Genomic DNA, 10,891 nt, shown 5'->3' on the forward strand with positions numbered 1-10,891 from the left:
GTCAGGAATAGCAAATTATAAACACTGTTATTTTTTAAACTAAAAATGACATATCAGTTTGGATACTAGGCTGCAACAACATAGCATCAAATACAACAATGTTAGGGGTTTGACAGTAGAGTCATGGACAAACACCAGTCAATCAATTAATAGGAACAACTATAAAACTGGACAGTATTGAGAGCAGACTCTGATTGAACCACAAAAAAAATGGATCATACTGTAGTCTGTATCTGTTTTTTACTACATGAATTCTCAAGCAACTCAATGTTATTGTTGAAACCCATCTCAAAGCTGCCGTCTATGAGTCCGATGAGAGAGCAGGACAGGTCAAAGTGTCTCTCTGAGTGATGGCACTCTTCATGTAGGTCCCTGACAGAGCTTTGGTGAAGGAGGCGAACTACAGGGCCACGATGAACTGAACACAAGAGAGAGAACATGAATGTGTGTTTGTCCGTGTGTATGTGCATGCGTGGATGCGTGTGCAGACAGAGTACATGTGTAGCTGAGGTGGCCTGCAATAGTAAAAAGAACGGACACAAGTTTACGTCTGCAAAGTTCTGCCGCTTGCTTTATTTTGAAGAATATTTTTTTTCTCCTGTTCAATTGTCTATTTTCTTGTTAGTACTTTTAAAATATTCACATCAAACAAGTGCACACTTTAAATTACACAACATAAATGCACTTTACCTAAAGCAGAATTAAAAAATGTTCCACAAATAACCCTGTCTTAGTGTACGGTTTCACATGAAAACCACAATGTATTTCACATTCATACAATAGAAACACCTATATATGAAACCATAAAGAACTGAATGTTTCTCTATATACTGCTACCTCTACAGAAAAGTGACAAAAATACATTCAGCTTTAAGATAGTAACACCTCCAGAAAACCGTCTCTCTCTCACTGTATGCACTAAAAGTCCACCAGACTGAGCGTGCTCGGCTAGTTTACCAGCTAGTGAGCACAATTTTACACAAAACAACCAATAACATGTAAAACCAACTCAGAAATCCCTAACAAATGGGTTCTTGATAAAAAATCTCCTAGACAAAATCCAGTACAAGTCAGCTACTCAGTAAACATAGTCTTTGTGAATCGTAAATGTTTTTTTTACCTCAGCTAGCATCAAGCTAGCATCAAGCTAACATATACTCTCACTCAATGTAAATCACGTTCTTCTCACTCAGTTCGACACAAAGCCAACACAAAACCTTTCCTAACGTGATAATATCTGGACAACGTTGTTAAATAGCATGTTATTACATATTGTGTATATATTTGAACGTTTGAAGTGCTGTTACATACCTGTAATAGTAAAAGAACTGACACAGTTTACCTCTGTAAAGTTCTGGTCCTTATTCTGCAGAATGGTGAGCACTTGACCAGAACTTAATGTTTCTCCTGCTACAACAGTGCAACACCGCCATCTATTGGCCTGATGGACTGCTAACGCTAAAGTATGTAGAAAATCCCATTAAGATTCATTAAGACAAATACAGAAACAATTAGGGGGGATAAATAATAAATGGGTGTCTGTTTTTAGTGACTTTGTTTTCAACCCATTGCACATGCACAATCATACATGTGCATTTAAAGCATTATTAAGATCCTTGAGTGTGGAACTGCAGGGCGTTTACGCAAAAAATACATGAATTTCACATGAACACGGGAAGTGTACCAAAAACATGTTTTAATGTAATCTTATGTGAAGATAATGTGATAACATGTCAAGCAACATGTGATTACATTAAACTACACATGTGAAAATGTGATCACGTTGTGTTCCAAAATGTAATTTGTGCTCACATAAAATGTAAGTTGAAATCATGTGGTGTTTCTGTAAGGGCAGGAATATAAGATGCATTTTGATGTGACATGATGTTACATGATCTTGAAAATGCAATGTTCTTTGAGGTTCTTCCATGTTCCTTTCCATGTATTTTCCATTTTACTTTCCCTCAGTCCTTTTCACTTTCCTTGTCAAAACAAGCTCTGTCCCCGTCAAGACTTATTCAGCTTCTGATGGATTTTAAACCATTCAACAAATAGTTTTATAATGAAGAGTAGACCCAAGTAAACACCCTGGATTCTTTACACAGACATTGAAAGGCAAAAATGTCGAATTTGGACTCATCAGACCAAAGGACAGATTTCCACCAGTCTAAGGTCCATTGCTCGTGTTTCTTGGCCCAAACAAGTCTTCTTATTTTTGGTGTCCGTCCTTTAGTAGTGGTTTCAATGGAGCAGTTCGACCATGAAAGTCTGATTCACTCAGTCTCCTCTGAACAGTGCATGTTGACATGTGTGTGTTTCTTGAACTCTGTGAAGAATTTATTTGGTCTCCAATCTGAGGTGCAGTTAACTCTACTAAACGTATCCTCTATACATTGCCTTATTAAAAATAAAAAAAAAAGCTATCATGCTATAATCGGCATAGTTTCTCAGACCAAATCTTCATTCTGGTTTAAACAAAGCAATCTGATCATGCTCCAGTAAAATACACGCTACAGGGAATAAAATAAAATGGCTTCTGCAAAGCACATATACATTGTCCAATCAACATCCACACATTGATTTCATTCTTCGGGTCTTTATTCAAACACAAACACACGTGGAATAAAATGATCTTTCAGTGTCTTGTTGCAGGTTGTGCAATGTTCAAAAGTGTGTGAGAGTTTAGCATTAATGTGTGTGTATGTGTGTGGGGTCAAGTTTGGACGGTCGTACATATGCAAATAGGCAAGATTGTACATTTCAGGTCCATGGACAGCAGCAATATCGGCATAGCGATATCTGTCATGCAGCATCACATGACAGTAGACAGCGGCCATCTCATGTGAAGTTGGCACTGGGGAAATCCCATGTAATGAGAAACGAGGCCTAGGAGGCAAAAAGACTGAAGGAGAAGACTCCCACAAGAACTCTATGCTAAACTGTTCTGCCACATTCACTTCAAATGTTACATCTTTCGATTTGTAAATTATAGGGAATACATCTGCAAATAATTGAAACTGATTATTCAAACTACACTGTACAGCTTTAGTGTGTCTGTGCATCATAGGTACAACAGTAAGCAATTCCGTTCTCAAATGTCTGTTTATTGTGAGAAACAAAAGGAAAAACACCTGATCATTACAATGCAGACTGTCATGCATTTTTACTACTACCAACAAGACAACGAAGTGATACGTGTCATGGAGACTAAAAACGGATACTTTCCAAACACCAAAAGTTCCCGCGCTGAGCGATATTGTTTACTACACTATTATGCATACAATCCAAGTCATACGTTTATTGTCATTCATACTCTTATTTTTAACCGAATATCTTTGCAAAAGTGTTCATTGTGTCAATTCAGAGCTTGGAAAATATTGGAATAATGTGCTTAAGGGGAGTGACACTCAAGGTGCAAAACAGGATAACACAACAACCACATTTTCAATTGACAATCATTGCTTTAAATGGATGTGGTCGATAGATTTGTATAGGCATATATAAACAATGTATTTAACTTGGAAACCAAGGTTGGATTAGTTGGTCTAAGCAACATGCACCTGGATAATCGGGTCATGAATCTGGACGGGCTCCTACATCCTCATATACACATTATGACAAAATAAAGAGTTTAATGTTTCACGAAATAAAGACATAGAAGCATACCCAATTATACAGGTTCTACACATTCCATTTCTCCATGGCAATAGAATGTAAACATTCTATTTTGCGCCAAACATCCCTACAACTCAATTCTAAGTGCAGCATATTGGAGGACTCCAGCCATTGATCATTCGCGACTTTAAGTCATTCCTGTTATCTCTAGAGCATCTCGTATATCTATAGCGCTGCATTTCTTCCCCATCTTACCATGGATAGGGTTTGGTGCATTCCGGAGTTCACTTATGGTCCCACAAAGGTAATCTTAGGAGAAATTCATTTTAGCATACCGTAAATGCCTGTGCATAATGTGCATAACAAAGCATCATTATTTTCATTATCTTCCAAGGATTTCTGTAGAAGCAGCCTTTATTTTCAGACTCTGCAGGCCTGCTGGGAGGAAACATATTACAATAAACAGGTAAGATTCATCCCACAAAAACATAAACAACAGAAAGAGAGTTGTATTTCAAGACAGTTTAGAGAAGGTGGTCATAAGAGTTCTTAATAATCACTTGCAAATTGTGAGGCATGAGCAGTTGTGAAATGTTGCGAGAGGCCCTTCTGAAAGCACATGATATGGTATTTCGTGGCACGGTCTCACACCTTACCTCATCTTGCAGAAGAAGCTCATGGTCCACTATCTGCTGCTCCAGAGTCAAGGCCAGGTCCCTCCCCATGTCACCACGGAGCACATGAGCAACTGGCTGGTGTCTCAGGGCAAAAAATCCCTTAGGGAGAGGTGAGTACCACGTCAGCACTCACCTTCACTGCCATTCCCTGCAACCAGCAGCATTCCAGGAGGTGTGGGTAAAATAAACGACAGAAAAATCTGAAGCCAGGAAAGTTGAATTGCTCTGTGTTTTATTTGAAGGGTGTGGAAGGAAACCCTGGAGGAAGGAAACGACCTCGCTCGGCTGGTAAGAGAATGAGAGTTAGAGACAAACTACAAGTTAGTGAGCTCTTTACTAGCCTTTCAACAACGAGTTAGCACAGCAGAATAGATCTGTTGTGAAATTACACCAATGGGACTTCCTGTTTCATACTGTAGGCCTGGGAAGTAAACACTTGCCTAAAAATGATGAACATAGAGCACGAGGCTTTCTGCAAGCTCCGCCGCTCCATGCACCCCACCTCGCCAGCTGACATGTGAGTTCCATGTACTGCCCTGCATATGACTTTATCCATTTATCTACACATCTGGAACTACGCAGAAAGAGACTAAGACAGTGTTCTCTGTGAGCACATTGCACATCGTTTAGCGTTGTCTTCTCCTTTTTGTTGATTTCAGCGATCCTAAGGTCCACAGCATCGTGGAGAGAGCTGTGAGGAGCATTCTGGGCGAGCAGTCCAAAGAGCCCAGTAGCAACCTGCTCAGCCCATCTCAGGTGGTGGTGGAGGTGGTGCCCAGGCTCCTCCTGGCCCTGTGGCTTCAGCCAGAGGAAGGCCATTCAGAGCACCCAATCCTAATAGGTGGGATGGCCGTGGGCATGGTGGCGGCCGTAGTGGAGAAGCTCTCCTGCATGTTAAAGGACCCTTCCCCTCACATCCCTTTCTCCCGGGCTGCTGCTTTTGACTCTGTGTGGTCGATCCTCGGGAGAATCAGTCAGTCCTTCTCCACCGATGACCTGCAGAGCCCTTTTTATACGAGCTCTGTTTGTGCCTTTGTGGCGGACGAGGTGCAGAGCTGCTTCCAGCCCCCTGCAGCCACCCTACCAGTCCCCCCTGTCCTCGCGGTGGCCGCTTCCACCACACTACCAGCTGACATCCAAGCAGGTGAGTAGCACTGATAGAGAGCACTCTGACAGATGCCTGTTCTGATGACATCTTGGTTCCTTGTAGTAGTAGAGCTCACCAGGATTGTTGTTGTCACCCATAACACAGACCCGGCTTCTTCCCACCTCGAGGTTGTAGACATCACCCCTAAGACAGAGGCATATCAGGCTTCTTCCCACCTGGAGGTTGTGGACATCACCCCTAAGACAGAGGCATATCAGGCTTCTTCCCACCTGGAGGTTGTGGACATCACCCGTAACACAGAGGCATATCAGGCTTCTTTCCACCTGGAGGTTGTAGACATCACCACTAACACAGAGGCAGACCCAGCATCTTCCCACCTGGAGGTTGAGGACATCACCACTAACACAGAGGCAGACCCAGCATCTTCCCACCTGGAGGTTGAGGACATCACCACTAACACAGAGGCAGACCCAGCATCTTCCCACCTGGAGGTTGAGGACATCACCACTAACACAGAGGCAGACCCAGCATCTTCCCACCTGGAGGTTGAGGACATCACCACTAACACAGAGGCAGACCCAGCATCTTCCCACCTGGAGGTTGTAGACATCACCCGTAAGACAGAGGCAGACCCGGCATCTTCCCACCTGGAGGTTGAGGACATCACCACTAACACAGAGGCAGACCCAGCATCTTACCACCTGGAGGTTGAGGACATCACCACTAACACAGAGGCAGATCAGGCTTCTTCCCACCTGGAGGTTGTGGACATCACCCGTAAAACAGAGGCAGACCCGGCATCTTCCCACCTGGAGGTTGTGGACATCACCCGTAAAACAGAGGCAGACCCGGCATCTTCCCACCTGGAGGTTGTGGACATCACCCGTAAGACAGAGGCAGATCTGCCTTCTTCGCACCTGAATGTTGTGGACATCACCAGTAACACAGAGGCAGACCCAGGTTCTTCCCATCTGAATGTTGTGGACATCACCTCTAATACAGAGGCAGACCCGGCTTCTTCCCACCTGAATGTTGTGGACATAACCCCTAATACAGAGGCAGAGCCCATCTCTTCCCTCTTGGAGGTTGTGGACGTCACACCTGAAGAAAGGACTCTCACGATGGCCATCTCCGCCACTCTGCCAGCTGACATCCAAGCAGGTGAGTAAACACTTAGAGAGCACTCTGACAGGTGCCGTTTTCATGACATCTTAGTAGATGTGGCCAGTGTTTAGAAGCTACGGATTGCATTTGTTTTCAATCTGTTCCCCTTTTTTCCCTTTCCAGAGGATGTTGCTGTGGTCACCCCACACGTCACCAAGGACGTGACACTGGATGTTCCATGCAGAGCTAGGAAAGGGGCAGTCCGGCGATTATTTTGCAGGCTTTGGAGGGCAGTGTGCTGCTGTGCCTGCCACAAGGAAGAGGAGGAACAATATTAATTATTCATCAGACCTTCAGAAATGGGATTGAACCATAGACCATTAAATTATACAATTATAATTGGACTCAATTCTGCTTTTCTTCTGTTTACTACTTCATTTCAGAAAATGTCTATAAACTTTCACTTTGCAAGTGTGGAGTAGGTTGTGTAAATAAGTGGAAAACATCCCAATTTAATGCTTTTAATAATTAACTTGTACATTTAAAAACAAAGGTATTATTTGACAACAAAAAAACAGAGGGCGCTCAACCAACGTTGAGTTGAGGTGCAACCAAAAATTTGAATCACCATAGAAAAGGAAAAAGCCCAACTCTTGCTCACTATAAAAAATGCATTGTTTTATTCAAGCAAGGTTAAAAGATTAACGTTTCGGCCTAGTCTATGATGATATACAAGTTGTGTTTGCCCAGTAAAAGGGTGACCCAGACTAACCCTGGTTCTTGAGGGTTGAAGACAGTGAAAAATTATCATTAAGTATCACAACACTGCTGCTCATTCATATTCAAACGCACTTCAGAGTACGGACACAAACATGGACGCCCCCCCCCCCCCCCCCCACACACACACAATGAACTTACCTGTACATATCAGAATCATACATTCGACAGACACCTCTTCCCCCACATGTATTGATCCCCCACCTCAAACATGTTGAGTCAATTCCAGATGCTGGAATGCAGGTGCAGTAGGGCCAAGTATTACACTTGTCTGTACAGTAAGTAAATGTTGGAAATCCAAAAAGCACAAAAATATGTTTTAGTAAAGTTTAAAATAAAATATATGTGTATAATACACTGCTCAAAAAAATAAAGGGAACACTTAAACAACACAATGTAACTCCAAGTCAATCACACTTCTGTGAAATCAACCTGTCCACTTAGGAAGCAACACTGATTGACAATAAATTTCACATGCTGTTGTGCAAATGGAATAGACAACAGGTGGAAATTATAGGCATTTAGCAAGACACCCCCAATAAAGGAGTGGTTCTGCAGGTGGGGACCACAGACCACTTCTCAGTTCCTATGCTTCCTGGCTGATGTTTTGGTCACTTTTGAATGCTGGCGGTGCTTTCACTCTAGTGGTAGCATGAGACAGAGTCTACAACCCACACAAGTGGCTCAGGTAGTGCAGCTCATCCAGGATGGCACATCAATGCGAGATGTGGCAAGAAGGTTTGCTGTGTCTGTCAGCGTAGTGTCCAGAGCATGGAGGCGCTTCCAGGAGACAGGCCAGTACATCAGGAGACGTGGAGGCTGTACGAGGGCAACAACCCAGCAGCTGGACCGCTATCCCCGCCTTTTTGCAAGGAGGAGCAGGAGGAGCACTGCCAGAGCCCTGCAAAATGCCACAAATGTGCATGCGTCTGCTCAAACGTCAGAAACAGACTCCATGAGGGGGGTATGACGTCCACAGCTTACAGCCCAACACTGTGCAGTATGTTTGGCATTTGCCAGAGAACACCAAGATTGGCAAATTCGCCACTGGCGCCCTGTGCTCTTCACAGATGAAAGCAGGTTCACACTGAGCACATGTGACAGACGTGACAGTCTGGAGACGTCGTGGAGAACGTTCTGCTGCCTGCAACAGCCTCCAGCATGACCGGTTTGGCGGTGGGTCAGTCATGATGTGGGGTGGCATTTCTTTGGGGGGCCGCACAGCCTTCCATGTGCTCGCCAGAGGTAGCCTGACTGCCATTAGGTACCGAGATGAGGTCCTCAGACCCCTTGTGAGACCATATGCTGGTGTGGTTGGCCCTGGGTTCCTCCTAATGCAAGACAATGCTAGACCTCATGTGGCTGGAGTGTGTCAGCAGTTCCTGCAAGAGGAAGGCATTGATGCTATGGACTGGCCCACCCGTTCCCCAGACCTGAATCCAATTGAGCACATCTGGGACATCATGTCTCGCTCCATCCACCACAGACTGTCCAGGAGTTGGCGGATGCTTTAGTCCATGTCTGGGTGGAGATCCCTCAGGAGACCATCCGCCATCTCATCAGGAGCATGCCCAGGCGTTGTAGAGAGGCCACACACACTACTGAGTCTCATTTTGACTTGTTTTAAGGACATTACATCAAAGTTTGATCAGCATGTAGTGTGGTTTTCCACTTTAATTTTGAGTGTGACTCTAAATCCAGACCTCCATGGGTTGATACATTTGATTTCCATTGATCATTTGTGTGATTTTGTTGTCAGCACATTCAACTATGTAAAGAAAAAGTATTTAATAAGAATATTTCATTCATTCAGATCTAGGATGTGTTATTTTAGTGTTCCCTTTATTTTTTTGAGCAGTGTATATACTTTTTTGTAACATAAAGCAATGCAGAATCAATAAGCATTGTAAATGATGATATAACACATCAAATTAATGTGAACATGAGGACACAAAGGAGAGATTCATTAAAATATCTTTTAATACATTTTTTAATGCTGAAGTTTTTTAATGCTGAAAAAATCTATGTATTGCAAATCCAATCTGGGCAAATGGCCTGTTGGACAAAAATAAAAATTTGCTACTTCAGTCATTTGCTATGTTAAAGTAAAATCTAATTTAATGATGAATGGATACAATTTGGAAGGATTTTCCAAAGTCATACCTCAGTAGGGTAGAGTGTCAGGTGGTACAACCATTGGTGCCATGAGGTCAAAGTGTGAAGGAGGGAGCAAGCCAGAGAGCTGTCTAGGAAGCAGTCCAGGCCCAAGGCTTTGAGGCTTTGAGTTGGTCTCATCATTGTAATGCATTGTAGGGTATCTGCTGCCCCATAGACCTGCTGGTAGTGGGAAAGGTGTTAGCAGGAGACCACCAGGGACATCTATGATCGACTGACACGGTCTTGGTTAAACCACATGTATTCTAAAGCAATATTCACTTGCTTTCATAGAGTAAGGATTCACTCCTTTGGGGACACTGCCAGTGTTCTCCTGATATCCATATGTCCCCATTCGTGGAGGTGGTTGTACACACTTGTTCTGTAAAACACATCAACACATTTTCCAAATTGTTAGTAATATTATCACAGTTGAAATACAATGGTTGTTCACTGTTTTTAAGTTCATTGAATTTAAGTGTGTACCTCAGCCTTGGGCTCAGTTTTGTTAACCCATCTGTGCAAAGTTGGATCCCAGACAATCTGAGGAAGAAGATATTAGCAATGTGAAGCAAGCCACAATTTTTACAAATTTTAATCCACTCAATTGTCTCTACATAGAATATAGTGTTAATAACCAGTTCCTTAGAGATCTGTCTTTGTCCTCAGGTAGATGAACCTCCTTCTTATTAACTCTTCCACTCCCAAAGACCCAGCTGAGCCAGCCTCCACTGTTATTGTGAACAGCAGGGGTCTCGGGCTCAGCCACCGGCCGGCTGCCAGTCTGGCACTGAGGGTTGGCCTCGGAGTGTTCCGGCTTGGTAATGGACATCATAGCAGGATGCTCAACATATCTAAGTCGGACATCTGTAATAAGTGGAAGAAGTCAGGCCACTCTGATCATGTCACCACACAGAACAATTACTAGCTGACAGGTAGGAACGTCTCGCTCTGATACTCTGTTACAACCCAATCTTAACCTACACGCAGTCACAGGGATTACAGGGAGGTTACTCCAGTACTCTGCCATCGCATTGTTTTGGTTGCAAAATCAACAATTCCCTGCATATTATGTGAGGGCTTACAAATGTGACCAATCGCCAAACTATTTCTGCATAAAATAGTCACATCACGCTATCACAATGGTAATTTCTCTACTAATTAGGTACGTTTAAGTGACCTCTTCTCTTGGAATAGAAATCCACAGGTGGAGTACACTCCACCATCCAAATCAGATCAAATTGATTTATATAGCCCTTCGTACATCAGCTGATATCTCAAAGTGCTGTACAGAAACCCAGCCTAAAACCCCAAACAGCAAGTAATGCAGGTGTAGAAGCACGGTGGCTAGGAAAAACTCCCTAGAAAGGCCAAAACCTAGGAAGAAACCTAGAGAGGAACCAGGCTATGTGGGGTGGCCAGTCCTCTTCTGGCTGTGCCAGGTGGAGATTTTAAC

General features: G+C 43.3%; 1 long non-coding RNA gene across 1 annotated transcript; it reads right to left on the reverse strand.

The window, feature by feature from the left end:
* Positions 1-9,269: 9,269 nt before the first annotated feature.
* On the reverse strand, positions 9,270-9,988 carry LOC116363904 (uncharacterized). Its single transcript, XR_004207896.1, has 4 exons — positions 9,922-9,988; positions 9,743-9,817; positions 9,445-9,618; positions 9,270-9,336 (listed from the first exon to the last, which is right to left on the reverse strand). It is a non-coding gene; the product is annotated as an uncharacterized LOC116363904 (long non-coding RNA).
* Between the last annotated feature and the right edge of the window lie 903 nt (positions 9,989-10,891).

This window comes from Oncorhynchus kisutch, unplaced genomic scaffold (assembly GCF_002021735.2).
Source record: "Oncorhynchus kisutch isolate 150728-3 unplaced genomic scaffold, Okis_V2 scaffold967, whole genome shotgun sequence".
Taxonomy (NCBI): domain Eukaryota; kingdom Metazoa; phylum Chordata; class Actinopteri; order Salmoniformes; family Salmonidae; genus Oncorhynchus; species Oncorhynchus kisutch.